The sequence below is a fragment of the Choloepus didactylus genome, chromosome 22 (assembly GCF_015220235.1).
Source record: "Choloepus didactylus isolate mChoDid1 chromosome 22, mChoDid1.pri, whole genome shotgun sequence".
NCBI lineage: Eukaryota > Metazoa > Chordata > Mammalia > Pilosa > Megalonychidae > Choloepus > Choloepus didactylus.
Genome location: NC_051328.1, coordinates 41,468,088 through 41,495,772, shown reverse-complemented (window position 1 = coordinate 41,495,772; position 27,685 = coordinate 41,468,088). Strand labels below are relative to the sequence as shown.

Below are 27,685 nucleotides of genomic sequence, written 5' to 3'. Positions count from 1 at the left end.
TGGTCAAGAAGATACTCTCAGTCCCATGATGCTGGGTCCACATTCATCCCTGGGAGTCATATTCTGCATTGCCAGGGAGATTTACACCCCTGGGAGTCGGGTCCCACGTAGGGGGGAGGGCAGCGAGTTCACCTGTTGAGATGGCTCAGAGAGAGAGGGCCACATCTGAGCAACAAAGAGGTACTCAGGGGGAGACTCTTAGGCACCATTACATGCAAGTTTAGACTCTCCTTTGTGGTAATGAGCTTCATAAGGGCAAGTCCCATGCTCGAGGGCTCAGCACATCAAACCACCAGTCCCAATGTTTGTGACAACATCAACACCAGTCCAGGTGAGGATGTCCAACACATCCGCACCTTCCCCCAGATCCTCGGGGCTGGGGAGGGGGAGGCTGTAAATATATTTTTTATTATCTGCCCAAATTACTCTGGGATGTGTCACTATTTCACTCCAGCCTATACTAACCTACCGTATCTCACTTCCTGTTCAAAGTTCCATGCAATTGTGGTGTTTGAACAAATCAACTGTAGAGCTGTACCGTTTAGAAAATTTAGATCCTGTACAAAATAGACATCTCTTCCCTTGGTCTCACATGGAAGCTGAAGTTTTAAAACACAATCAGTTTCAATCTTTACCCTTTGGCCTGGCTTGCCCTGGTCTTAACCAGACCTGCTTCATTCATATCCCTAGCTCCATTTTTATTTTGGAATCTGCAAGAAGTGCCCCAACTGAAATTTTTATTTTCCACACACACTGCCCTTGCCACATGTCCTTGCCCTGTCTGAACGGGAACTTATCTCCCACATGATGTAGGAGGGATTGTAAGCCAGCCCTTGCAGTCCACAACCCAATCCACACAGGCAGGAAATGGGCCATGAGACATCAGTTCCTTCCAAGTTTTGGAATCAAAGGACTGAGGCTCAAACCCAGCTCTGCTGTGTGACTTTGGACAAGTGCCTAAACATCTCTGGGCTCCCTCCTTCATCTGTGTGAAGCTGGAATAATAAGGAAACTTCTGAGATCATACATAAAAGGAGGCATTGTAATCCCACAATAAATATTGTTATTATTTTGAAATGGGCTGACTTTAACAAGATGTGAAGGAACGGTTGGGTTGGGAGAGGAGGCGGCTGGGAAATGGAGAAATTAAAAGGAAAAATCATTTGGCTTTTCAGAAAGATGCACAAATGCTCTGCATGAACACTTCTTTCCCAGTTGGCACAGTTCTGCCCCTGTCAGTCTTCTGAGCTTGGTGGGAAACAGCCTCTTTCTGAGCAGACAGCCCTGAAAACAGGACCCAGGGCTGTTAGCGCCCACACGAGCCCCTGGCCTCTGAGCTGTAGGACTCGATCCAGTCTGCTCAGAACTGGGGTATTTTCCGGGGGTGCTCAGCATTGTCTCCGCGGGGCCTGGCCATGTCCAAGCTTGTGGAATGTGCTGCTGAGCCTGACAGCTCCGCTTGGCAGCAGGCTGGGCCTGTAATGGGCGCCAGGGCTGGGAGGATGACGAAGTGCTGAAATCTCCCTGAGACGAGCATCATATCAGATTGTGTGGCTGCCAGCTCGGGGCTTCCATGCACAGCAGGCACATCCCTGGCAACCGATGGAGAGATAGCTGGTAGACATGACAGCCATCAGCGCCAGGAGCCGGCCGGGCATGTCTTCCAGTTTGAGGGCAGTCGACCCTCCCCCTCCCCAGGTGAGCCCATGTGGGTGGCTGAAAGGAGAGCCCCATACCAGGAGGAAAGGTACCCCAATTCTGCTCCTGTCACTGACCAGGTGATGAGAGATGAAACAGCGAAGAAATTAATAGCCGGGGCGCTGATATCATGTGAGCAGATAGACCTTGTTTGTATCCTGACTTGAATAAATAATAGGGAGGGAGATGAGAGATGGATGGATAGATAGATGATATAGATAGATGATGGGAGGACAGATGGATGGATGCATGCATGCATGGGTTAGATAAGAAAGATAGATGAATGGATGATAGGTAGGTAGAGAGAGATTGGATGGATGGATGGATGATAGGTAGGCAGAAAGGTGGGAAGGTAGGTAGATATAAAGATAGGATAGATAGATAGTAAGAATGGATGGATGGATGGATGGATGGATTAGACTAGAGAGATGGATGAATGATAGGTAGGTAGGTAGGAAGGTAGTAGATAGAATCATATAGATGGATGTACATACAGATGGACGGAAACAGACAGACAGATACATAGATACACAGATACATAGATACAGAGGCATAGCTGTAGATGTAGATGTAGATAAAGATATATAGATATTCCAGTAGAAAAAAATTTGAGCAATAACTAGATATTTGATTATTTTAAAGAATTACTGCTCACTTCCTAGATGTGATAATGATACTGCCGAAGAGCAAGCTCCTGTCCAGGCCTGGCCTGGAGTCCTCCCTGCATTCGACGTGCAGCTCCTATGGAGAGAGAGGCCTCCACTCGCCTCTCAGATCACTAGGATGGGATAAGTTGGCATGGAAGAAAGGAATAAATCCAAATCCTCATTTCAGGAGGGCCTGTTTTCTGCCAGACACTGCCTTGATGTGGTGGAAGCAAAGGTGAGCAGGCACACATTGCCTGGCCACATACAGCTATTTTAATTTACCGAGATTGAAATAAGTGGAAGTAAGAGCACTAAAACTTCAGCTCCTCGGTGGCACTAGCCACATTTCAAATGCTCGATAGCCACATGTGACAGTAGTGACCTCATGGGCCGATGCAGTTCTAGAACATTTCCATTGTTGCAGAAAGTTCTCCCGGGCAGTAGGGGTTTGGGGGAGTGAAGGTCTGAGCAGAGACACAGCCAGGACACTGGCCCAAGAGAGACACGAGGCCGAGTGCTATTAGCTGCTGAGTCATGGGTGAGGACGTTGTGAGCCTGGGCACCCCATGGGGCAAAGTCTTTCTTCGGGGGGCCTTCCCTTCTCCCATTGGCTTCTGGGAACGCAGAAGTGAGTCCCCATGCTGGTGGAACTAACCGTCTCATGCAGAAAATAGGTATAATCATCAACTTTTCCTTCCCATTTGAGGCAGTTTCTTGTTAGCTAGTCCCCCAGCGTCTACTCTTTCTTTACTTACCTCCCAATTAAGAATCGGTATGTCATAGGGAGGCCCCAGGGTCTGCATTTGACATCTCTACTTGAATTCCAGTTTAAGTTCATGCCCCAATGCTTTCCCCCAATTCCCATTCCGAGATTGCCAACAGACAAAGCAGCTGAGCATCGCCACAGACTTCCCTCTGGAGCTTGACACCCTAAACAGGCTGAGCCCGCAGCCCAGGGGTGGCTGAACTCTCACAGCTCAAAACCTTCCCCCCACCCAGCCTAGACCAGAGCCTGGCGCCCCAATGGCCTGTTTTCTGTCGACGACTCCAAATTCCAGATGACCTGGAACCATATCATTTAGTTGTTTGGGTATTTTTTGGTGACAGAAGGAAACCAAGAGAGGCCCTTCTCCAATGAGCCACTGTCACCCGCCAGCTGAAACAGCACATTTGGTGCCAACAATGTCTCACCCCGGGAGGAGGGAGGTTTTTTTTTTCCTCTGCTTGGACCCAGTGCCCATGTCTCAGGTTTCAGACTAAACTCAAACCTCTTGAAAATTGAGGCAATTTTTTTTTGGCACCAAATATATCTTCTGGAATTGGTGGACACTGGCTGCCTAAAATGCTGTTTAAGGTGGCTGGGGTCCCCAGTGGCCCTCAGTGAAAAATTTATTGGAATATGCTATGGTTTGGGACATTTCAGATGCTCTGTGACACGGTTTTTCCACTCACCTGCTTGGGGTGGGGCTGGAAGGAATCATTTATAAACGTGGACTCTGGTACTAACAAGGCTAGAGGAGGGAGGCCTGGAGCAGCTGAAGTTGGTGACAACACACAGCTTCTGGGGGCAGGATTAGCTTTGGGGACAGAGGACATTTGGGATGCAGCTGACCCTGTGAGCACGGCTCGGGGCTGCAGGTGGCTGACAGGGACAGGCAGCACCAGCAGGTGGGCAGGGCCCCAGCCCAGCAGGGGAGAGGGCAGAAGCCAAAGGCAGGGAGGTTTGGATGCAGCTTCTGGGGCCCTCTAGGAAGCTGGGCTCAGGGACAGAAGTCCAGTCACTGGAAGGAGGGAGATAAGTTGAAGAGAGCCCCGAGCCTGGAAACACTGGAGAGTACAGTCAGGATGGGGACTGACTGTGACAGGCAGCGAGACTCAGCCTTGGACCGGGACCCCAACAGGGAAAAAGCTAAGAGTCTGGTGGGTAGAACTTGCTTGCCATGTAAAAATTATGCAGATTGTGGATGCTTACCAAAGCTGGACATGTGCCAGGCACGCCACTGAGACATGGCTATTACCCACTCCCATGGGGCCCCTTCTCCGTGAAAACACTCGACACGCACCCAGTCACTCTGTTCAGTGACGGTCAGGACCCAGCACTCTGTGGGCAGGGTCTGGTCTGTCCTGCTCTGCTGTGTATTCAGGAATTTAGGTCCTTGGAAAGGATCTGTGGCGAGAGGGAGGGAGGGAGGGAAGAAGAAAAAGGAGGAAAGCAACAAAAGTGAAAAAAGGAAGAGGGAAGGGAAGGAGGGAAGGGAGAGAAAGGAAGGTAGAAAGCAATGAAAAGGGGAGGAAAGAAGGGAAGAAGGAAAGGAGGGATGAAGGGAAGGGAAAAGGGAGATTTCTAATCCTTAAAGCCGCCCTGCAAACTATGTCCCATCAACCCCAGGTAAGTGGGAAACTGAGGCTCAGAGACTTGCCCATAGGAGCTGCTTCTCCTGCAGTCTGTCTGGCCGCAAAGTGCATGCCATCCCCTCTCTGAGACCACTCTGCAGTTAGCCAGATGTGGACCCGCTATGAGGTGCTCTGGAAGGAAGCTCCTGGGCCGGGAGGCCATAATTGTACTAATTCATCAGTAGATTCAAAAGCTGGGCCTGCCACCCCCAGTAACAGTCGCTCAAACAGGACGGAAGCTATGTCTTTCCCTCGAATGCTGGGTCAGGGGCTGTGCCCTCTCTATCCTGTGGCTGCACCCACAGAAGCACCCACAAGGTCACAGTGGCCCACACCGGTCAGGTCCACATTCCGCCCTGAGGGAAGCGAGGAAAGGAGAAGGGCACAGCACCCCCCTCCTTTGTGGGCCAAACCCAGAAGCTGTACCCATCGCTTCTCCACACACCCCCTGGCCAGAGCTTGGTCACAAGGCGGGCGGGAAAAGCAGTCAGGGCCCTGCTAAAAACGAGAGGTCCTCTTGCTGTGCCAGAGAAGGGAAGGGCCGGTGGGACAGCCTCCTGTGCCACAGCCTCTGACGCGAGGCCCGGGGATGGCAAAGGGTGGAGAGGGGCTGCAAGTCTAAAGAGTAGAGAAAGCAGAGGAGGCAGGACTTCCTAAAGACCCCCTGCACCCACCCACTCCACCTTCCAGCCTATCTGGGAGGCGAGACCCAGAGACATGTTAAGTGTTTTCTGTAGCATGTGTTGCAGCAAGTTCTGAAGGAGCAGCACTTTTCAAAGATGCTGGTGCTGTGTTTGTTCAATAACGACAATAGCAGCTAATGTCAAGAATTCTGTTAAATTTTTTCTTCAAATTATGATTCTTGATACCTCTAAAGAAAAGACTGTGATTTCAGGTATCTCTGAAGTGTATGGAAGAAGAGAATTCATTTTTGGAAGTGTTGATTGATTGAAACAACTTTTAGGAAGAGCATTATGGTTTTATCTAGTGCATTTTTTAAAAGAATTTGACTTAAAAATTCTTCGGGAAATTTATCCTGAGAAACTGTCATAAATGCATAAATGTGCCAAAAAAAACTGTAGAAGGATTTTCACTGTAGCATCATTTATCATAGCCAGTAATTGGAAGGGACCCAAATAGACGCCAAAAGGAGATTGGTTAAGTAAACTACAAACCCACAGAAAGCCATGCAGTCATTAAAAAGTAAAAGAGCCATGCATATAATTATGGAAAATGCCCAGAGTCTATCATTTAATGAAAAAAGAACTTATAAAACAGGAAGTAAGATCAAGCCCCAATTTTTATTAAAAAGAAATAAAAACAACATACTGATCTTCCTGGATATACATGGAAATGTACACCAAACATCTCTAAATATAGTGATTCCAGGGAATGAGAACTGACACTCCCCATGTCATACATTTCAGTGGTTTGGGAATTTTTTTAAATAACTGAATGCCACTTGTTTATTTAAAAACATGTTTAAAATATAAGTGGACAAATAAAATTATAGTTTCAGATCCCAGCCAATGAAGTTGAATGAAATTTAAAATAGGTGATAAAATCTACTATATATCTATAATGCTGGAATAACTTTTTACAAACACATATTATTTTGTTTTTGGGAGAAACTATTTTAAATAAAGTGAACTGGCAACAAAATTTTTGAAGCTCAGCTGCTGGTACTTTGTTATCTTTAGAGACATTATTATTATTATTATTATTACTATTATTAATAATAATTGCAGTTTCCCTGTCTGGATGCAGTTTCTCTGTCTGCAAACAATAAGCCATAGTAAATATTTGCATTCCTTTCATTTTGGAGAGAGCACAAAGAACTTTCCAGATGCCCTCTCTAATTGCTTTGAATCCAATTTAAATAAAGAAATATTGTCAGAGTTTATAATATTTATGTGTGTCTAATTTGCTTTCTAATTACTTTTAAGAAAAAAATGATTAAAAGACTCAGTATAAGCAAAACCTGGGGTGGGGGGATATAAAGAAGAAAACCAACTGAATATCTTCTGGATTTTTATTTGTAAGGTGCTAAGGAGACCTGGCACAACCTCCCTCTTCCCACCCCCAACTCCCCCCATCCATCTACTCTTTTCAAGATCATTGTCTTCTTTCCTGAAAGAACTGTTTTCTTCTGGAACAAACAAGCTTCATTTTGAAAAATAAGTGCTTTTCAAATACTAGTGACACATCGCATCCACAGCCCACTCCAAGAAAGGTCTCATACCAACATGTCGACAGCATCAAAGCACACAAAGAAATCAGACTGAAAACTCCACGAGACACGAGACAGCACAGCAGTCTTGGGCATCAACCCCAGCCCACTCTGGGACCACTGCGGGAGCAGGACTGGGTGGCGGTCACCAGGGCCCTGCCCACTGTCCGGTGGCCGTGGTGCGCTACCCACGGAAGCAGGCATTTTTGCAGGCACGCCTGGGGAGCCACAGAGCACAGCAGAAAAGGACTGTGGCTCAACCCTCAGTTCTGACCTCAAGTCACCTGTGTGACCTCAGGGAAGCCTCGGAACCTCTCTTACTTCTCATCTGCAAAGCGAGACGTGTGATGTGTTGCTGTGCCAAACCCGCGAGAGAAGCGCAGAAGTGCTCAGCAATGCCCTGATGGAGCAGGTGGAGAAGAATGAGACACCGAATCAGGGGGCGGTCAAAGCCCGCGCACCATCGGCTGTTACCAGAGCCCACCTGCCCGTTTCACCAACAATGAGAAGCGCATGGAAGAGTTCCGTACCCAGCACCAAACACTCAGGTTCCCCTCCCTCCCGAATTCAGCATCCCCGCTGCCGCCAAGTCCAGCACGGTCGTGTGGCTTGCTTTGGCTAACGAGATGTGAGCAGAAATGCCTCCTGTCCCTTGGAGAAGGAGCCCGTGGTGACTCATGTCCTTTTCCCTCTGCCCCAAGGTGGTGGTCTCCAGAGGGAAGCTGCACCCTTGACCTGGATCCCAGGAGAAGAACAGGTGGGAGGCAGCTGCAGCTGGCCCCCAAGGGATGTTCTGCATGAGCAAGAGACTGTGTTGTTGAAAGCCACAGGGATGACAAAATCACTTGCTGCTGTGGCATGAGCTGGCCTATCCTGACAAGTATCAAAATGGAAATCAGAGTGCGCATAACTACAACAAGCACGTGCTGGCTTCTGAAGCCGTTCAAATGGCTACACTTTCTTGCAGGACTATTTCCCCAGGCAAAGACCCCTGGCAGAGGTACCTCATGCTGCCGGACACACAGCTGCCCGGTGACAGACGAGTTCTTGGGAGGCCTGCTTGGTGCAAACTCGTCAGAAACATTTTCTTAGAAAGGTGGATTGATGCATTCATGCAGAATCCTCTTGAAATCCTTTTGACACCTTGTGTAGATTTATCTGTTGGAGTCAACTCCAATTCAGAATGCTTGTCATTCTAAAGCACAAGTTACATATTTCAGAGCATTTTTATAAAATTCAAAATCATCATTTGAAGCAATCAACTTCCAGCTGGACCTCCACATAGAGTACACAAGGACAACCTGGACAGAATCGTGCATGATTTAGGAACAGAGAACCTTATTTCACAAGTCTTCTCTTTGATCGTGCTTTCTTTTTCTTGTCTTATTCAGGAAATCCTTCTCTATATCAAAATTAGAAATACACTCACCCATATTTTGAACTAAAAATTGTAGAGTATATCTTATAACATTTATGTCCTTAATCAATCTGGACTTTCTGTATGTGTGTGTGTGTGGTGTGTGTGTGTGTGGTGTGTGTGTGTGTGGTATGTATGTGTGGTGTGTGTCTGTGTATGTATGCATCTGAGTGTGGAGGGGCGGCTAGTGGTGAGGGTAGAGATTCTAATTCCTCTTTTATTCTTTATGGATAACCCATTTCACCAGTTCATTTACTAGATACTCCCTGCCACCGCGATCATATAGAGAGATTATTTTTATGTAATATGGAAATACAGATGATGCGAGAAAATGCAACATTTGCATGAATTTTAATGGGTAAAATATGAGTTTTTAACAACAGGACTTTTCTGGTTACGAGAGAAGAAAAAACATGATTTTTACAATCTTCAGTTGTTTTTTGTATGTAGCAGTTTTCTGACTCAAAAGTTTGTTTTCGCCAGCAGTTCTCAGCCTGTACAGAGTCCTGTGTTTTGCGTCAAATTCTAAATAGAGCTTGAATATGCTCGGTGGTGATGTGTTCACAGGAGCCGAGCAATTCCGGCTGGGATTGTCTGTGAATCAGGGAACATGTCACCAAGATAATGTTCCTTCCTGAAGAAGATGTGCCAGAGAAGAGCTTTCCAAGCACTGTGGGAATGAGCTTTCTTGCAAGGCGCCCTGAGCGTCTGGAGGCAGGAGTAACTCCTCCTTAGAGAACCACTTCCCGTCTGTGCCCTCCTTGAATGGCTGCCCACCGTCTCCCCATCTGGGTGTCCAGCGACAGCCCCACTTTGAGGCTGTCGTGAAGATTATGGGGAACAGTGTTTTATGGACTGCAGAATGAAAACTACAGAAAGAGCAAATCTAACATTGGACAAGAGCAGCATGCTTTAATTCAACGTACGATTCCTTCCCCTAAAATGGCATCGGAGACTGTCAGAAGCTGGGCACCGTTCCAAAGGTTAGAGACAGGGCCAAAACATGTAATTTTAGCCTTTTCTGATGGTCATTTCTGTCTCTGAAATGTTAAATACTGTCTCACCACAGTTGCAAAATCCAGCCCTTGCTGCACAGCACATAAGTCCTCACTTTGGGTCTCTGGCCATCGGAGACCATGAGACATGGAAACAGCCCTCGAGCACCTCCCAAGGCTGAGAGCTCAGTGCTGCTGCTCCTGGCATCACAGAAAAGGCATGTGGCATAGGAGACAGGAGGTCTGGATCCAAGGGGCAGCTTTGCTTCCAGAGCTGTATGACCCTGGCTCAGCTGCCCACAGACCCTGGCCTCAAAGCCCTAGACTGTACAAGAGGGAGGCTGCACCAAAGCCAGGGGGGCAGCGAGGCTCCCTCGCTGGCACCAACTCTTATCTCCAGGGTGGAAGGCTGCGGACCTCCTGGAAGGGAACTGAGGCTGGGCCCAGGTGCTGTGGGAAGGAGGACTGGGGGGCAAAGAAAGAGAAGGGGTGGCACAGGGACCACTATTTGCCATCCCTGGGATGAATGACCACTGTATCTTTTCTAGTGTTTTGGAGCTCTGCCTTGGCTGCCTCTCCTTCACTGTAACCAGGAGCAGGTCCATCTCCTTGGCTCCAGCCCTTTCTAAGGGGGCAGAAGCAATGCTCCAGCCCCAGTTCAACAGCTGAAGGGCCCCTGGCCTCTGGCAAGTGTTGAGCTGAGTGCAGCTCAGCTGAGGGCCCTGCTGTGGCAGAGGCTGCTATGCCTGCCCATGTGTCCTCACCCTGCCATGCAGCCATGGGCCAGGGGCTTTTCCCTAGGAGCTCCTGACTGCGTCCTGCCTGTGGGCACCCTCTGACCACAGGCGCCCAGCCCTTCTCACCCCAGGAAGTGCCAGGGAGTGGCCCTTGACCAACAAGAGCCAGAGCCAGTGGGTAGATGCCCAGCTTCCTCGTCCTTGGCTGGGACAATCCCTAGGCCTGCTCTGTGGTCTCCCCAAGCTCACTGGTGGGACTGAGCCCAGATACTCTCAGTAGTTCTCTCCTTGTCTCCGTGTCCTGTGGCTGCCATAACAAAGCACCTTGAACTCAGGGCTGAAAACCACAGCATTTCTGTAAGTCTGGAACCAGGGGTGGGCAGGGCTGCTTGCTTTGAAGGCCCAGGGTCGGGGGGTTGGTCCTTCCAGGCCCTTCCAGTGTCTGGGGTGTGCGGCTGTCCTGGGAGGGCCTCAGCCATGGCAGCCTTGGCCGATCTCTGCCTCTATCTCCACGTGGCCACTTGTCTCTCTGTGTCTGGGTCCAAATTTCCCTCCTCCTCCAGAGACCCCAGTCACGGGATTTGGGGCCACTGTGCTCCAGGATGGCCTCATCTCAACTTGACCACATCTGCAAAGAGCCTGATTCCAAATAAGGTCACGTTCCGCAGTGCTTGGGGTTAGGAGGTAAACACATCTCGGGTTGGGGGGAGTGTCCACAGTTCACCCCACTGCACCCCTAATTAGTGCACCTTTCTTGGCTCCCCCCACCACCCGCCACCGTCCCCATCTCACTTCCCCACCCCTCACCTGGTGTTCCTGGGCTCACCTCCCTAAGAAACGGCCCACACGCAAATCCTGCCTCAGGTCTACTCCTGGGGAGCCTCAGCTTAGACCTGGCTTTTCTGACTTAAGGGGGTGTTGGAAGAGTTGTTGTTTCTCTAGAATATCTGCCCTCGGGGGTGGATCATGTCCCCCTGAATTCTGTCATGGGAGACTGGCTCCTGCGGGGTTTAAAGGATCCAATCTGGGGAGACCCCATGTCGGCGCTTTCGCCCTGCTCCCCAGGGAGTGTCCTCCAGGCAGCTCGCAGCCAGGGCCCAGTGCTGGGGGACATCCCGACTCCCACTCTCCCTGGCTCCAACCCTTGCATAACAAAGCCCCAGCCCTTCCCTCCACCTGCGTCTCCTCCCAGCAGCTGGGCATCACCTCCCAGCAGCTGGGCATCACTGCCCGGCCTTCCACGCCCCTCTCCCACCCACGCCCTGTCCCGCTGCCATGAGAGACCCTGGGCCTGCCTGTCCTGCGCACAGACTTCCACGGCTCCCCAGTTTCGGGGGTTCATGTACTGCCTTCAAAATTCCAGCCACATCCAAGCCCCACTGCAGACTGTCCTCATGAGCTCGGACACTGTCACGTACTCCCTGCACTATTTACTCAATAACCTTCTCTAAATGCATCCTCTTTTATCTAACAAAACATACTGTACAAGAAAGCCTTCTGTCACTAGTAGAACTGGAAAACCAATATTGGAGGCCATCAAGAGGAAGTAACCTTGACAATAAATGCTATGAAAACCAAACAATGTGCACCAGCGTCTAACCAGGTGCTCCGGCTGTCTGCAGACTCTGCTTAGCAAGTGTTCAGGAAGGAGTTACAGGCAAAGCGGGGCCAGAGAGAGAGGTTTCCCCTCAGATAACCAGAAGTCTTGGGTGAGAGGTGAAAGGAAGTAACCTCCATGTTAAAATCAAATGTATTTAATGTAAGACCCGGGGTCCCACTGAAATCATCTTGAGAATGCCCAGTAGATGGGGGCTCGCGGTGTGGGAAACACTGGTCTTAAGCAAGAACAGCAAATAGGTCTCAACTCCCCTGTGGACCCTCGTGGATCCCTGAGGCTGCCTGGGGCCCATCCCGATAGGAGCCGGAGGCCGCTCTCTCCAGCCCCACGTGAGGAGGCCTGGGGCGCGATCAGCAGTGTCTGCCGAGGGCTCAGGCTGGGCTGGGGGCAGGACGTGGGCCACGCCCTGGAAAGGCCTCCATGTCTGACCTCCAGACCCTTGTTGGGCCAGGTCCTGTCTCAAATGTTCACCCTGGCAATTTGCTTGAAATTGTGTTTATGCTACCATTGTTGGATCCTTTAAACAACCCTGGGAGGGAAGGTTTATGATTCTCATTTCACAACTGAGAGTGGAGGTTAGGGGACTTGCCCACGGTGGCACGGCCAGGAAGTCACCGCCGCAGCACCAATCCAGGGCTCTGCCACTTTGCCAAAACACTGGAGGGGACCTCCCGGCACACTGTGAGCCTCGTCACCGGGACCTAGAATGTGAGGCCAGGGCTGAGTCAGGAGGGGAAACATTTATCTATATTTATCTTATAATCAAGCTGCTGCCCCGTCCTAGGGCAGTGGCTGCACCATCTGAGTAGACACAACAAACTTGTAATAACTCCACGCAGCTCTAAACCAGAAGAATATTTTTACTCTGGTGAGTCAGCCCTTTATTTGTCAATAGAGGCCATTAAAGGAACAGGCCCGGGGCCATTTATAAACATTCAGAGTGCAGCCCCTGCAGATACCCTAGGGAAGGCAAGCTGTCTAGAAATAAGCCTGTGCCTGAAAACAACGCCACCAGGCCAGGCAGGCCAGGCAAGCTGTCTGGGCAAAGTGTTGCTGGGTGGTGCCAAGAGCAGAGGAAGTGTTCAGAAGTGGGCAGAAGGGCACTGCACGAGGGCTTCGGGCACCTCTGTATCCCGGCTCCACCAAGCCCTCCATGTGGGCAAGATGGTAGAGTCTGTCGCACCTCAGCTATGTCATCTGTGAAATGGACATGATGGGGCCAGCCTTGCCAGCTTTGTGAAGATTAGCAGAGACGATGCACACAATAAGCATTCATGATGGCCATCATGGTGCTGGTGGGGATATGATGAAAAGGGGATGGAAATATGGATTTGTCCAGTACCCATTCCCCACATTCCCCAAACCTGAGCCAGATTCCTGTGACATGCCAGGCCCTTCGCTGGGTGCTGGGAGAGGACGATGATGAAGCATGTGTGTGCACACAGCCCTGCTGGAAAGAAGAAGGGCAGAGAAGCAGAAGTGCTGCCTTACTACTGGAGTGCACCTGGCAGTGTCTACCTGAGATACACACACCTGTGACCTGGTGGTCCCTTTCCCAGGTGTGCACCCAGTAGAAATGAAGGTTTAAGCTCCCAGGAAGATGCTCACTGCAGGTGTTGCATTTGTAGCAGGAAACGCAAATGAGCCAAACATCATTCGGCAGCACGGGTGACTAAGCCGTGGTGCCTTCATCGAAGGGAGCATGACGCAGCAATGAAAACAGAGCGATGTACAGCTGTGGGCAACAAGTGGCAGGAGCACACCAGCAACATAGAGGGAAGACGCCAGATGGTTCCATTTGGAGGAGAGTTGAGAATAAGTAAAACGAATCGATGGTGACAGAAGTCAGAAGAGTGTATATCTTTGTCAGGGAGTATTGATTAGGAAGGCGCATGAGGGAACTTTCTGGGTTGACAGAAATATTCAAAATCATGATCTGAGCGAGATTGTAAAGGTGGACACAAAAGCGAAAATTGACAAATGCTGTACCTCAAGTTGAAAAGAGTAAGATACGATCATAGAAACGTCAGCTCTGTAAAGTATGTAAGAGGCCACCTAATGGCCTGGGGGCTGCAAACTCAAAAGTCTACAAGGACCAGGAAGATCCTAAAACAACTGAAGTGGACTGGGCATAAGGCAATGGACTGCCACCAAGTATAACATCTGCCCAAAGATAGTGTCTTTTAAAATATTTTTGGAACCAAGGAACAGCCAAGGACTACTAGCCTCTGGCCCCATCAAATTGGAGACCTCTCTATCCAGCCCCTTCATTTCCCCACTGGGGATGCTGGAGCCCAGAGACACAAAGAGACTGGCCCAAAGTGGTACAGCTCCTGAAACAAAGCAGGTGACGAGGCATGTCCAGGACGGGCATCTTTCGGGCACCTGCCAAACGGGCAGCAGGCTGAGGTGGGAGGGCCCTGGCTGGAACACTGAGGCCTCTTCCTAACTCCAGCCCGTCAGAAAGGGCTGTGACCTCCTGGCAAGTCCCTGAAGCTCGCCCAGGGCCTCGGTTTCCTTCCCAGATGGTAATGATTATCGAGCGCTACCTCCTTGGGGACAGAAACGCCATCTTCACATCAGTACCATCTCCCCAGAGCGCCCGCTCATGGTTGGCAGTGAGCAAAGGTTGGTTCACTAAGTAATTAATCGATCAATCATTCTTGACCACATCAAAGGCATGCTGTGAGAAAGAAATGGGAACAAATATGAAAACACTTAGTAAGGTTATAAAAATGCAAGGCGCTCGCTGGAATAGTCTAACCCAGGAAGCCAGATGTTAGCAACAATGCAGAAGGAATTTAGGATTCAAATACCTGAACGGGGAAGGTGATTCCTCTCTTCAAGGCGCTTCAAATAGGTCACTGAAAAGCAATTAGATGGGTCTAAATTGTCCTTACAGACACTCTGTTTTCTAGGTACCAACTGATTGTCTATATGAACTTTTAAATGCGATTTAACAAATGTGTTAGTCAGGACTCCAAAAATCCAACACAAACTGGCTTAAGCGAAAAGTATTTATCAGATCCTTCAAGCAAACATCAGGAGGAGAGCAGGCCTCAGGGACTGAAAGCCCTTCTCCCCTCCCTTCTCTCCTCTCTCTTCTCCCCTCTTTTCTCCCCTCTCCTCCCCTCCCTGCTTCCCCTCCCCCCTCTCCCTCTTCCTCTCTATCCCTGTAGAGTTTTTTTTGCCAAGTTGCTTCTCTAAGGTCAGTTCCACCCATCCACCAACAAGGCTTGGCCCACCATCCCAGGCATCTCCAGGTTTCCATTCTTTAAAAGGGGTTGAGTATTCAGCCTACCAGCTCCTGTAGGAAAACTCCCATGGTGAGCTCTGATTGGCCCCAAACGAGTCACATGCCCAAAGCTGGGCCAATCCCTGCGGCCCAGGGTGGAGCCTGCTGCCCACGTGGCTGCTGAAGGGGCCCCCGGCTGTCAGCCCTGGTGTCTGAGACCTCCAAGGATTTCCACCCTCTGTTTATTCTCCACCCGCCTGCCTGCATTACATCATTCATATTTCCAGAAAGACACTGATCGGGGGCGGGGGATCAAGAAGAGAATATAAAGACTGCATTTTAAAGAAGAAGGAGGAGGGAGAGGAGAAGAGAGAAGAGATAAGGAATGGGGCTGGACTTGGAACAGGAAAGGCTCCTGACTTAGGCGTAACAACCGTCCTTTACAGGGCCGGGTCACTGCCTCGTCTGGGCTCTGCCTCCAGGGAGGTTAGGCAAGGCTTCTCCTTCCAGCTCCGCAGGTGAGAAAATCCCATTTCAGAGGGGTTAGGTGATTTGCCCAAGGTCCTGTACCTTGTTGGATTATGAAGAAGAAAAAGTCCCAGACTTCCTCACTGCCTGCTCAGGGCACCCCCTCCCCACCCCTGCTTCCCCAACAACAGCCTTTCGCATGAGAACACACCACGGTTCCTCTGGTTATTTACTATGTTCCTTCAAGTTGACTCATATTCTTCATTTTAATAATTTTTGAACATAAACTTGAAAGCACTACCATAAATGGGAAACCAGTATCTGTTGAAAAGTAGAATGTAACCCAAAGTAAATACAATGAAAACAAAGCAGTGTTATTCAGTTCTAGCTAGACATTGTTACCTGCCCAGGGCTCCGAGCCCAAGCCTTGAGCTGTCTTTGTTAAAGGAAATGCTCAGCCCGTGTTAGAAATTAAAGACAGGCTGGCACCAAACCCTGACTGTCCTTGACGTAATCAAGGGGTGGAAGAGAGCCGAGAAGGGAAAACCGTCCTCCCTGGGTGACTCCATCACGTGCAATGCTGTGTCTGTGCAACACTAATCCACAGGTGGAAATGCACGTTCCCTTGAGTTGCCTTCATTTCCAGGGCTCCCTTGTTTTATGGCCAGTTTCTAGTTTCCCACTTCATCAGGGATATAAAGTTTCCTTCTGAAGTCAGTGGGTTTCCACTACTAGTTTTAACATGGCAGAAGAAAATTATTACCCTTCTTTCTTTTGGAAAATCATCTTCCCCACAGAGGGAAGAAAAAGGAAAATGGGAAAAACAAGCCCAAATTCCACCTCCACTGAAAGGAGGGGACCTCCTGCACCGTGGCCTGCTCTGAGGGGTGGTTTGGATGCAGAAAGGCCCCTGGGCAGTCTCTCCGAGCTCAGCATCTCCTGCCGCTTTTCCCCAGTGCTGCAGAGCCCCAGGAAACTTGGGAATTGGAGGCTCCGGGTACCTTGCAAGGTGGAGTGTGTGCACTCGGGGCCCCACACCATGCAGACAATATAAGCCCCCCACCTCTCCCTCTGGGGATGGTGATTATTTCCTCTGGAGAAATTAGAGAGGATCCCAGCTCAGGGTCCCCAGAACTGTGGAGCAGAAACTGGACTGAACACATAAAGGTGAAGGTCAGCAGTCTAAAGAGTAAGACCTGCCACCTCCCACCCTGCTCCACCCCAGCAGGCCAGCAGCCAGGCCCGGCCTGGGAGAAATTCAATGCACGGAGAGAGAACCTCTGGAGTCTCCAAATCCCTCAGTCATCCTACAGGGAAGCCTGTGTGTGCAAGACCCCACCCATGTTCACAAAACTTCCAAGATGACTACGTGTGCCTGACCTATAAAAAAGGCTAACAACTGAGAAATGCTCTGGCATGAAAGACAGAGATGAGGACAAACAATCAGAAAAAAAAAAAAAAAAAGAATCTGCAGGAACAGAAACAATGCAGAGAGCGATATATGAAAATGCCCCTTAAAACAGGTGTTGGGCATATTGGCCCATGAGCTAAGTATGATTTTTACATTTTTAAAAGGCTGAAAAAAATCAAATGTAGAATTATATTTTGTGACATGTGAAAATTGTAAGAAATTTGAATATCAGTGTCAATAAATAAAGTTTTATTGGAACTCATCCACAGCCATTCATTTACAAACTGTCTGACTGCTTTTGCACTACAGCAGCAGATAGAGACTGTATGTCCTGCAAAGCCAAAAATACTCACTGCCTGGCCCTTTACAGAAAAGGTTTGCCAACTCCTTCCTCACAGAAAGAGAAGATGTCAGAGTATCTATCAAACAAGAACAAATTTTATTTTAAAAACTCACCCAGAATGAAAACAAGCTCTATGATAACATAAATTAAAAATTCAGTAAAAGGGTCAGAATATAAAGTTCTGAAAAATCTCCCAGAAAGTAGGGGGTAAAAACTAAAGAGATAGATAATGGGAGAGGGGAAAAAATGAGAAATTTAGAAAATCAATCCTTGAGGTCCAATATTATACTAACAAGGGTTCTAGAAAGACAGAAAAGAAAATCATGGAAAGGAAATTGTCAAAGAAACAAGATAAGAAAACTTCCCACAGTAAAGGACATACATATCCAGACTGAAAGGGCCCACACATTTCTCAGCACAAAGGAAAAAGCATAGCAGAACAAATCACACTTAAAAGTTTTTAAAATCACTTCCTAATGCTAGAGCCCACTATCTCCCATTCTGCCTTGCTCTCCAGAGGCAACCACTTTTGATTCTTTTAGCTCTTACTTCTACTATTTACAGCAGTATTTCTAAGATGTATATATTCTTGTTCTTAGCATCTAGGCATTAGCTACTGACTTTTATTATGGTAAATGAGGCATTCAATTCTTGGGTCCTTCTCACTTTGTCCTAATATAGCTATATTGTAATATTCCATTAAACCTGCAATCATGTCCTTCTTATGACCAGGCAATTATATTTCATGGCTGAGGGATGTGGTGTACAATAATTTTATTTGTTTCTGGTACAACTTTTCTTTGTCTTGATTTTAATAAATGCCTCAAGTTTTAAGTTTTTAATTGCCTATCTAAAAGTTATTTTTGTTTTTAGATCTCAAATGTAATACTATTTGAGTGTGACTTTAATAAAATATTCATTTTATAAAATTAAAAATGCTTTTGAGACCATTTTTAATGTTTTTAAGGATTTAAATCTTTAAATCCTGGAGGAATTTAAATTTTAAAGGGCTAAAAAAATTTTTTTAAGTAAATAGTACAGATGGTATGTAAATGTGGGAAAGTCTGTGAAAGCATCGCCCAAGTGACAGACAGGTGAGAAAAAGGAGCTGGCAGTTGGCAGGGAGGGCCCCGGTCAACAGAAGCAGCGTGGGCAAGGACTTGCAGGTGAGAGCTAGACCGGGCACTGGGAGCTAAAGGAAGGTCCGCCTGGTAAGGACTTTCCCTTTGTGAAGACCTCTCTTCCCCGCAGTTCATATCTAGTAACCAGTGCCTCTTGCGAATGAGGAAAAGAGGGACTTGGATGAGACGGACAGCTGTGAGGGGCTTCTCTCCAACCATGAGGTAGGGCACAGCAAAGCATCTCCCTCCCTGATTTTCCCTGCCCCTCATTCTGTCTGGTCTTGGTGCCAGATGCAACAGGATCCTGGGATCCCAATCTGATGTCTTGTAATAATGTGTGTGTGTGTACCAGGTGTATCTAGAAAATGGCATTATATACAGGGACAGAAGGGTGTGTTTCAAGGAGAAAAAGGAAACATTAAGCCTATCAACTTGAAAATATTTAAGGATGAAGTGATATGAGTTCTAGGATTCATTTAGAAATAATTGGGATCAGCACTGAGTTGATAATTATCAGAGCAGGGTAAGCAGTACATAGAAGTACTCTTTGCTTTTGTATATGTGTTTTATATTTTTCATCATAAAATGCTAAAAGCAAATCAGAAAGCCCCCTAAGTTGTTTCCCCCCGAAGTTTGGGGGGACCAGTCCTTAAAAGTGATTTCCAGAGAGTGACATCATCAACATGACATAAGACATCCTTGAACACCCCCACCAGAGATTCAGTGAATAAAAGGACAAATTTCACCTGCTTAGAACTCAGGAGGAAGGTAGAGACTGGAGAAGGACTCCACAGACACTGAATCAAAGAAAGAGAAAACATCAGTTAGGAAACTTCTACCCCAGAAAGCCCGGTCCACTCCCTCTCCCTTACTCAGTCCCATGCAGCTTGGAAAGTGCTCGGAGGCAGTGGTCTGGATCCCTCCCACCTCCCCTGGGGACACAGACTATACAGTCCACAGCAGCAAGTTAGCACCTCACACATATCCAGGCACAGGGACCCAAGTCCTCAGAAATCCAGGGCAAAACACAAGCCACTGAGGAGTGTGCAAAAGAGCCCCCAGGAGGGGAAAGAAAGGGTAGGGGAGAGACACCATGGTAAAATGCTGAGCTCACTCAGTCCAGTTTCTGTTGGCTGAACCACCTAAACACAAAACAGACTTTCCTGGAGTGGCCCATCTTTCTGGATTGACCCCATCTGGATCCCTGAGGTGGGATACCATAGCAGGAAGAGACAAAAAAAAAAAAAAAAAAGGAGGGGGAATGGATGTTAAACAGAACTTCTATAAGACAGGAGGGTCCCAGTACTGAAAAGAGTAAGGAAAATGGGGCACTGAATGAAGGAGAGAATTTAAACAAATCACAGGAGCTGAAGAGAAAATTCTGCACAAATACAAACAGAATAGATCAAGATTCTCAGAGAAAGAACAGAGGAAGGAAAGTTTTCTCCTCAAGATGAAATAATTATACAAAAAATGCAATCTTAAAAATTGTACCACTTATCCGGGGCAAGAATTAGGTAAAGAGGAGCTGAGAAAATCAGATCAGTTAAGCATGGGCTATTCTAAAGGTCTAGAATAAGTTGGACCAACCAACAAAGACAATCAACAATAAAATCCTAGACAAGAGGGTGAAAATGACCTTCAGAATTTCATCAAGATAATCAGATGCCTAGATATAAGCAAAAAAATTACAAGCCATTCTAAGAAACAGGAAGATATGGTTCATACAAGGGAACAAACTAAAACTTCAGAGGAGACACAAAATTTGGAACAACTAATCAAAGAAGTTCAAACAAATATCCTAAATCAATTCAAGGAGATAAAGAAAATTAGCATAAGGAGAAAAAGCATATTAAGAAGACAATGTGTGAGCATAAAGAAGAATTTGAAAGTATAAAAAGAAACATAACAGAAATTATGGGGATGAAAGTCACAATAGTAGAAATTAAAAATACACTAGAGGCATGCAACCACAGATGTGAATAGGCAAAGAAAGAATCAGTGAATGAGAAGACAGGACAATCAAAATCATACAGTCAGCAGAACAGAGAGAGAAAAGAATAGAAAAAATTGAGTAGTTTCTCAGGGATTTGAGTGACAGCACAAAGCACACAAATATATGCATCATGGGTGTCTCAGAAAGAGAAGAGAAGGGAAAAGGGGCAGAAAGAATATCTGAGGAAAAAGTGGACAAAAGTTTCCCAACTCTTATAAAAAACGTAAACATGCATATCCAAGAAGCACAATGTACTCCAAACAGAATTAATCCTAATAGACCTACTCAGAAACACATACTAATCATAATGTCAAATGTCAAAGATAAAGAGAGAATTCTTAAAGCAGCAAAAGAAAAGCAATTTGTCACATACAAGAGATCCTCAATAAGACTGAGTGATGATTTCTCATCAGAAACCATGGAGGCAAGAAGGCAATGGTATGACATATCTAAGGTACTGAAAAAGAAAAGCTAAGAGCCAAAAATTTTTATTCAGTAAAACTGTCCTTCAAAAATCTGGGAGAATTTAAAATATTCATACACAAACAGAAAGTGAGGGAGTTCATCAATAAAAGACCTTCCCTACAAGAATTACTAAAGGGAGCTCTGGAGGTTGAAAAGATTAGACAGGAGAGAGTGCCTTGGAGTTGTGTGAAGAAATGAAGATCTTCAGTAAGGGTAACTAAAAGGGTAAATCCAAACCCAATAGTACTGTATTCTTGATATACAACTCTACTCTTAATCCCATAAGAGTCAGAATAGTGTTGAAAAAGAAAAAGGCATATTTCCTGATAATGGACATGCAAAATATAAAGTGGTAAAGTGTGACAAAAACAACATAAAGAGAGGAAATAGATAAATATTGGAACAGAGGATGTTTATGCTATTGAAGCTAACTTGGTATCTTTTCAAATTAGTAGGTTATAGATGTAGGTTGTGTAATATAAACCCCAGGGTAACCACAAACAAAGTATTTTTAAAATATATAGAAACAGAAATGAGGAAGGGATAAATCAGACACATCAAAAAGATCAACTATACAGAAAAGGATGTTGCAATAAAGAAAAAGAGTGACCCAAAAAAATGACATATAAAAACCAAAGGACAAAATGGCTGAAGTAAGTACTGCCTTTATGGTACCAGTGCTGAATGTTAATGGATTAAACTCCCCAATCAAAAGACAATGAGGTTCAGAATGGAAAAAAAAAAAAGTGTTATCCACTATATATTGTTTACAAGAGACTAACGTTAGATCCAAAGAAACAAATAAGGTGAAAGTGAAAGATTGGAAAAAGATACTCCATGCCAATAGCAAAAAAAAAAAAAAAAAAAAAAAAAAAAAAAAGAGCTGGGGTAATTATACTAATATTGGACAAAATATACTTTGTCCAAAGCTGTTATAAGAGAGAAAGAAGGACACTATATAGTAATAAAAGGGGCAATCCACTGAGAAGAAATAACAATCATAAATATTTACGCACCTAACCACACTGCCCCAAAATACATGAGGCAAACACTGGCAAAATTGAAAGGAATAATAGACACATCTACAATAATAGTTGGAGGCTTCAATACACCTTCTTTTCAACAGACAGAACATCTAGAGAGAAAATTAATAAGTAAACAGAGAACTTGAATAATATGATAAATGAATTAGACCTAACAGACATATAGAAATTGCACCCCAAACAGCAGGATATACATTCTTCTCACATGCACATGGATCATTCTGAAGGACAGACCACATATTTGGTCACAAAAAAAGTCTCAATAAATTTTAAAAGATTGAAATCACACAAAGCATCTTCTCTGACCATAATGGAATGAAGCTGGAAATCAATAGCAGGCAGAGAACTGGAAAACCCACAAATATATGGAAGTTAAATGATACTCTTTTAAATAAACAGTGGGTCAGCGAAGGAAAGGAAAATCAGTAAATATCTTGAGACGAATGAAAACGAGGACACAACTTATCAAAACTTATGGGATGCAGTGAAGGCAGTACTGAGAGGGAAATTTATAGCCCTAAATACCTACATTAAAAAAGAAGAAAGAACTAAAGTCAAAGACCTAGTTGCACACCTGGAGGAACTAGAAAAAGAACAGCAAACGAATTCCAAACCAAGCAGAAGAATGAAATAACAAAAATCAAAGCAGAAATAAAGGAAATTGAGAGGAAAAAAAAACAATACAGAGAATTAACAAAACCAAAAGTTGGTTCTTTAAGAAGATCAATAAAATGGACAAACCACTATCTAGACTAATAAAGAAAAAAAGAGAGAAGAAGCAAAAATTTTATTTTATTCTGATAAATAAAATCAGAAATGAGAGGGAGAACATTAGTACTGATCCCACTGAAATAAAAAGGATCATAAGAGGATACTATAAACAGCTGTATGCTAACAAATTAGACAACTTAGATGAAGTGGACAAATTCCTAGAAACACAAAAACAGCCTACACAGATTCTAAAAGAAATAAAAGACCTCAAATGACCAATCATGAGTAAAGTGATTGAATCAGTTATCTAAAACCTCCCAATAAAGAAAGCGTAGAACCAAATGGCTTCACAGGTAAATTCTACCAACCATTCCAAGAAGAATTAATACAAATCCTCCTCAAATTCTTCCAAAAAATTGAAGAGGAGGGAACACTGCCTAAATCATCTATGAGGCCAACATCACCCTCATACCAAAGCCAGATAAAGATTCCACAGGAAAAGAAAATTACTGACCAATTTCTCTTATGAATATAGATGTAAAAATCCTCAACTAAATACTTTCAGACTGAATCCAACAGCACATTTAAAGAATAATACACCATGATCAAGTGGGTTTTATCCCAGGTATGCAAGGGTGGATCAACATAAGAAAATAAATTGATGTAATACACCACATTAATAAAACAAAAAGAAAAAACTACATGATCATCTCCATTGATGCAGAAAAGGCATTTGGCAAAAATCCAGCATCCTTTATTGATAAAAAGAATTTAGAAAATAGGAATAGAAGAAAACTTCCTCAACTTGACAAAAGGGCATATATGAAAACCCACAGCTAACATCATACTCAATGGTGAAAGACTGAAATCCTTCCCTGTAAGATCTGAAACAAGACAAGGATGCCCACTGTCACCACTGTTATTGAACATAATACTAGAAGTTCTAGCCAGAGCAGTTAGACAAGAAAAGGAAATAAAACACATCCAAATTGGAAAGCAAGAAGTCAAACTTTCACTATTTGCAGATGACATTATCCTATACAAAGTCCCCCCAAAAAATCTATAACAAAGTAACTAGAGCTAATAAATGCATTCAGTGAAGTCCAAGGTATGAGATCAACATATAAAAATCAGTAATGTTTCTATACACTAGTAATGAGCAAGCTGAGGAGGAAATCAAGGAAAAGCTCCATTTACAAAGCAACTAAAAGAATCAAATATCTGGGATAAGTTTAAACAATGATGTAAAGGACACGTACAAGAAAACTACAAAACATTGCTAAAAAAAATCAAAGAAGCCCTAAATGTATGGAAGGACATACCATGTTCATGGATTAGAAGACTAAATATAGTTAAGATGTCAATTCTACCCAAAATGATTTATAGATTCAGTGCAATCCCAATCAAAATTCCAACAGCCTTCTCTGTAGAAATGGAAAAGCCAAGGGTAAGGAGCCCCAAGTAACCAAAAACACCTTGAAATAGAAGAACAAAGTTGGAGGACTCACACTTTCTGACTTTAAAGCATATACAAGGCTACAGCACAAGGATAGACACAATGACCAATGGAATTGAAATGAGAGTTCAGAAATAAATCCTCACATCTATGGCCAATTGATTTTTGACAAGGGTGCCAAGTCTACTCAATTGGGAAAGAACAGTCTCTTCAATAAATGGTGCTGGGAGAAATGGATATCCATATGCGAAAGAATGAAAGAGGATCCCTATCTCACACCACATACAAAAATTAACTCAAAATGCATCAAAGACCTAAATACAACAACCAGGATTATAAAACTCCTGGAAGAAAATGTAGGGAAGCATCATCAAGATTGTGAGTTGTGCAATGGATTCTTAGACTTTATATCCAGAGCACAAGCAACAAAAGAAAAAGTAGATAAATGAGACCTCGTCAAAATTAAAAACTTCTGTGCATCAAAAGACTTTGTCACAAAAGTGAGAAGAGGATCTGCTCAATGGGAAATCACATATCTGATAAGGGTTTAATATTCAGAATATATAAAGAAATCCTACAACCCAGCAAGGAAAAGACCAACAATCCAATTTAAAAATGGGCAGAAGACTTGAATAGACATTTCTCCAAAGAGGATACAGAAATGATGCTCATGAAAAGATGCTCCACATCACAGGCTGTTAAGGGAAATGCAAATCAAAACCACAATGAAATATCATTTCACACCCACTAGAATGGCTACCATTAAAAAAAAACAACAGAAAATTAGAAGTGTTGAAGAGGATGTGGAGAAACAGGAGCACTCATTCATTGTTGGTGGGAGTGTAAAATGGTACAGACACTGTGGAAGATAGTTTGGCAGTTCCTCAGGAAGCTAAGAATAGAATTACCATATGACCCAGCAATCCCACTACTAGGTATATACCCAGAAAGAATTGAAAGCAGGGACTTGAACAGATATTTGCACTCCAATGTTCACAGCAGCATTATTCACTATTGCCAAAAGATGGAAGCAACCCAAGTGTCCATCACCTGATGAATGGATAAACAAAATGTGGTATGTGCATATGATGGAATATTATTCAGCTGTAAAAAGGAATGAAGTCCTGATGCGTGTAACAACATGGATGAACCTTGAAGACATTATGCTGAATGAAATAAGTCAGACACAAAAGAACAAATAATGCATGATCTCACTGACATGAAATGATTACAATAAGGAAACTCATAGAGTTAGAATTGAAAATATAGGTTACCAGTGGATAGATTAAGGTTACAGAATGGGGAGTTGATGCTTAATTTGTATGGAATTTCTATTTAGGTTGATTGTAAAGGTTTGTAAATGGAAGATGGTGATGGTAGCACATTATTGTGAGTGTAATTAACAAACTAGATTGCATAGGTGAATGTGGCTAAAAGGGGAAACTTCAGGCTGTATATGTTACTAGAATAAAAATTAAAAGATAAAAGATAAGATTGTATAACACAGTGAACTCTATTGGAGATGATGGACTATAGTTAATAGTATGAGAAAGTTCCTTCATGAATTAAAACAAATTATAACACTAATACAAGATGTTAATAATAAGGTGGGATATGAAAAAATACAACTATGGATGAAAGGTAATAGCACTATTGTAATATATAATAATTTTTCACCAATTGTAACAAGTGTAACTACTGTTAAAAATTATTAGTGCAATTACAAAATAGTGCTATCATCAATTGTAACAAATGTTCTACACCAACGCAAGGTGTGGGTGGTGGGGTGCTGTATGGGAACCTGAACTTTATGCATGATTGGTCTGTAAACTCACAACTTCTCTAATAAAAATTCTTTAAATGATTTTTGGGTTGCCCTTCTCTGGTTAGCATCCTATGGGTAAAGCCAACAGGTTGCATTCTTTCTTTCCACTCCCCAGTCAGTGGCTGCCAACACTGTGGAGTCCCAGCCCTGGGGTGCGGGGAGGGTGTCAGACAGGTCTGGAGAGGATGGCAGGGCAAGTGTTGCCCAATTCACAGCCCACTGAGAATTCACAGTTCTCTAATTGTGAACCAAACATGAACTTTTTCAGCTTGGGAGCTCATTTATATTTGGCAAAAAGCAACATCTCATTTCAGAGCCAGGAAGGGAAGACTTTAAAGATTTAAAACACAACTCCAAAAGCTCCTTGGACATCAAATAGCTTTCTTAAAACAAGGTTTTGATGAGTTGAGAGCAAATGAATCAGAAACATATGGATTAAATTCCCCTTAAAATCCACATGGGTTTATAAATGAGGGGGGAAAGGGGCTTGGCAAATATCGTTTTGGTTTTATCAAACCCCAAGCATTTTAAAAATGGTGTGAGATGGTTGGCAACTCCAAAACACAGCTGAATTTGTCCACTGCTAATAGCAGGGCTAAGAAAAGGATATGACTGGACATGTTAGAAAAGCCATGCCAGGGTGGGTGTTGATTTTTCCTGCATCCAATAAGCACAGGTTTCCCTTCAACATGTCAGAAAGCTGCCAGCTGAAGACTCCAGCTGATGGTGCCATACAGCTGTCCTGGTGTTTGTTATCACCCTTCTTTTTCTCGATGGCGCAGAACTGCATTAAAGGAAACTGCAAAAGACAGCATTTCCATTTTGTTCTGATCCCCACCCCCAATTAGAGACGCCCTCCAAAATTCCCCCAGCAGCCATCTCCAGGAAGCCAAAGTGGCTCTCCCCAAAAGAAAGCAATGTAGCCTCTGTGCCCAAGATGAGGCCCTGACTCAGGCTCTGAACAAAAGCAAAGCCCGTGTTCTTTTAGAATCCAAGTGGGGACCCTAGAGGGGGTCCTGTGGTCAGGCATGCGTGGTGGGGGCCCCTCTGAGCTCAAATGGCAGCAAACCATAGCGGACTACACCTGAACCATTCTCAGGCCTCCCAGAAGCCAGGCTCCCCCTTAGTTCAGAGAGGGCAGGTGCTGGCTGAAGTCACACACCAAGAGGATCAGCGGTGCCGGCGACAGCACCCAAGGTCCCTCACGCACAGGCCTTGTACGCTGCACCTCAAGATCTCATGTTGTGCACAGGGAACATTCTAGAACAGCTCCTAGAATCCTCACGCAGCGTGCCCCCTGGCACTAAGCAAGAAAAAAAGAAAGAATTGATGGTCAACAAGTTCCAGAATAACCACCAACCCACACCTTCACCGTCAGTGCTGCCCTAAAGGCGGGACTCGCTCCAGCCATGCTTACTGGGCATCTCGGAAGAGGTGGACACAGGGAGCTGTAAGAGAAAGGATGCTGCAGGCCAGCAGCCTTGCCCATAGGCCAGGCTCTGCCACGTAGAGCTGTGCAATGGTGGACAAGCTAGCTAACCTCTCCGTGGCCCTGTGTATTCATCTGTGAAGGGAGAATGGCCGCTCCCAGTTCGGAGGGCTGCTGGGGGGATTCCATGAGCTCATACATGTCAGGCCCTTCTCGCAGGCCTGGCCCAGAGCAAGCCCTCAACCAGAGCTCATGGCGTCATTACTACCCTGTAAAGGCCACTGCAGACAACGATCTCATTCCGTTCCCTCTCCACCACTCCCTGAGTGTCATTAGCCAGCCTGAGAGATGAAAAATCTGAGGCTCCAAGAGGCTGAATAACTTGCTAACAAGTAGCAAAGCCAGATTTCCAATCCAGATAGCCACCTGTAGCCCAGAAGACGCCT

General features: G+C 45.2%; 1 long non-coding RNA gene across 1 annotated transcript in view; it reads right to left on the bottom strand.

Annotated features, from left to right (window-relative positions):
• The window catches only part of LOC119518618, a 43,857-nt gene extending 24,758 nt beyond the window's left edge, over positions 1-19,099 (bottom strand). The window contains exons 1-2 of the long non-coding RNA XR_005213806.1: positions 19,061-19,099; positions 14,553-14,600 (exon numbers count right to left, since the gene is read on the bottom strand). This is a non-coding gene — a long non-coding RNA (uncharacterized LOC119518618). The remainder of the gene's footprint in view (positions 1-14,552; positions 14,601-19,060) is intronic.
• Positions 19,100-27,685: the final 8,586 nt, after the last annotated feature.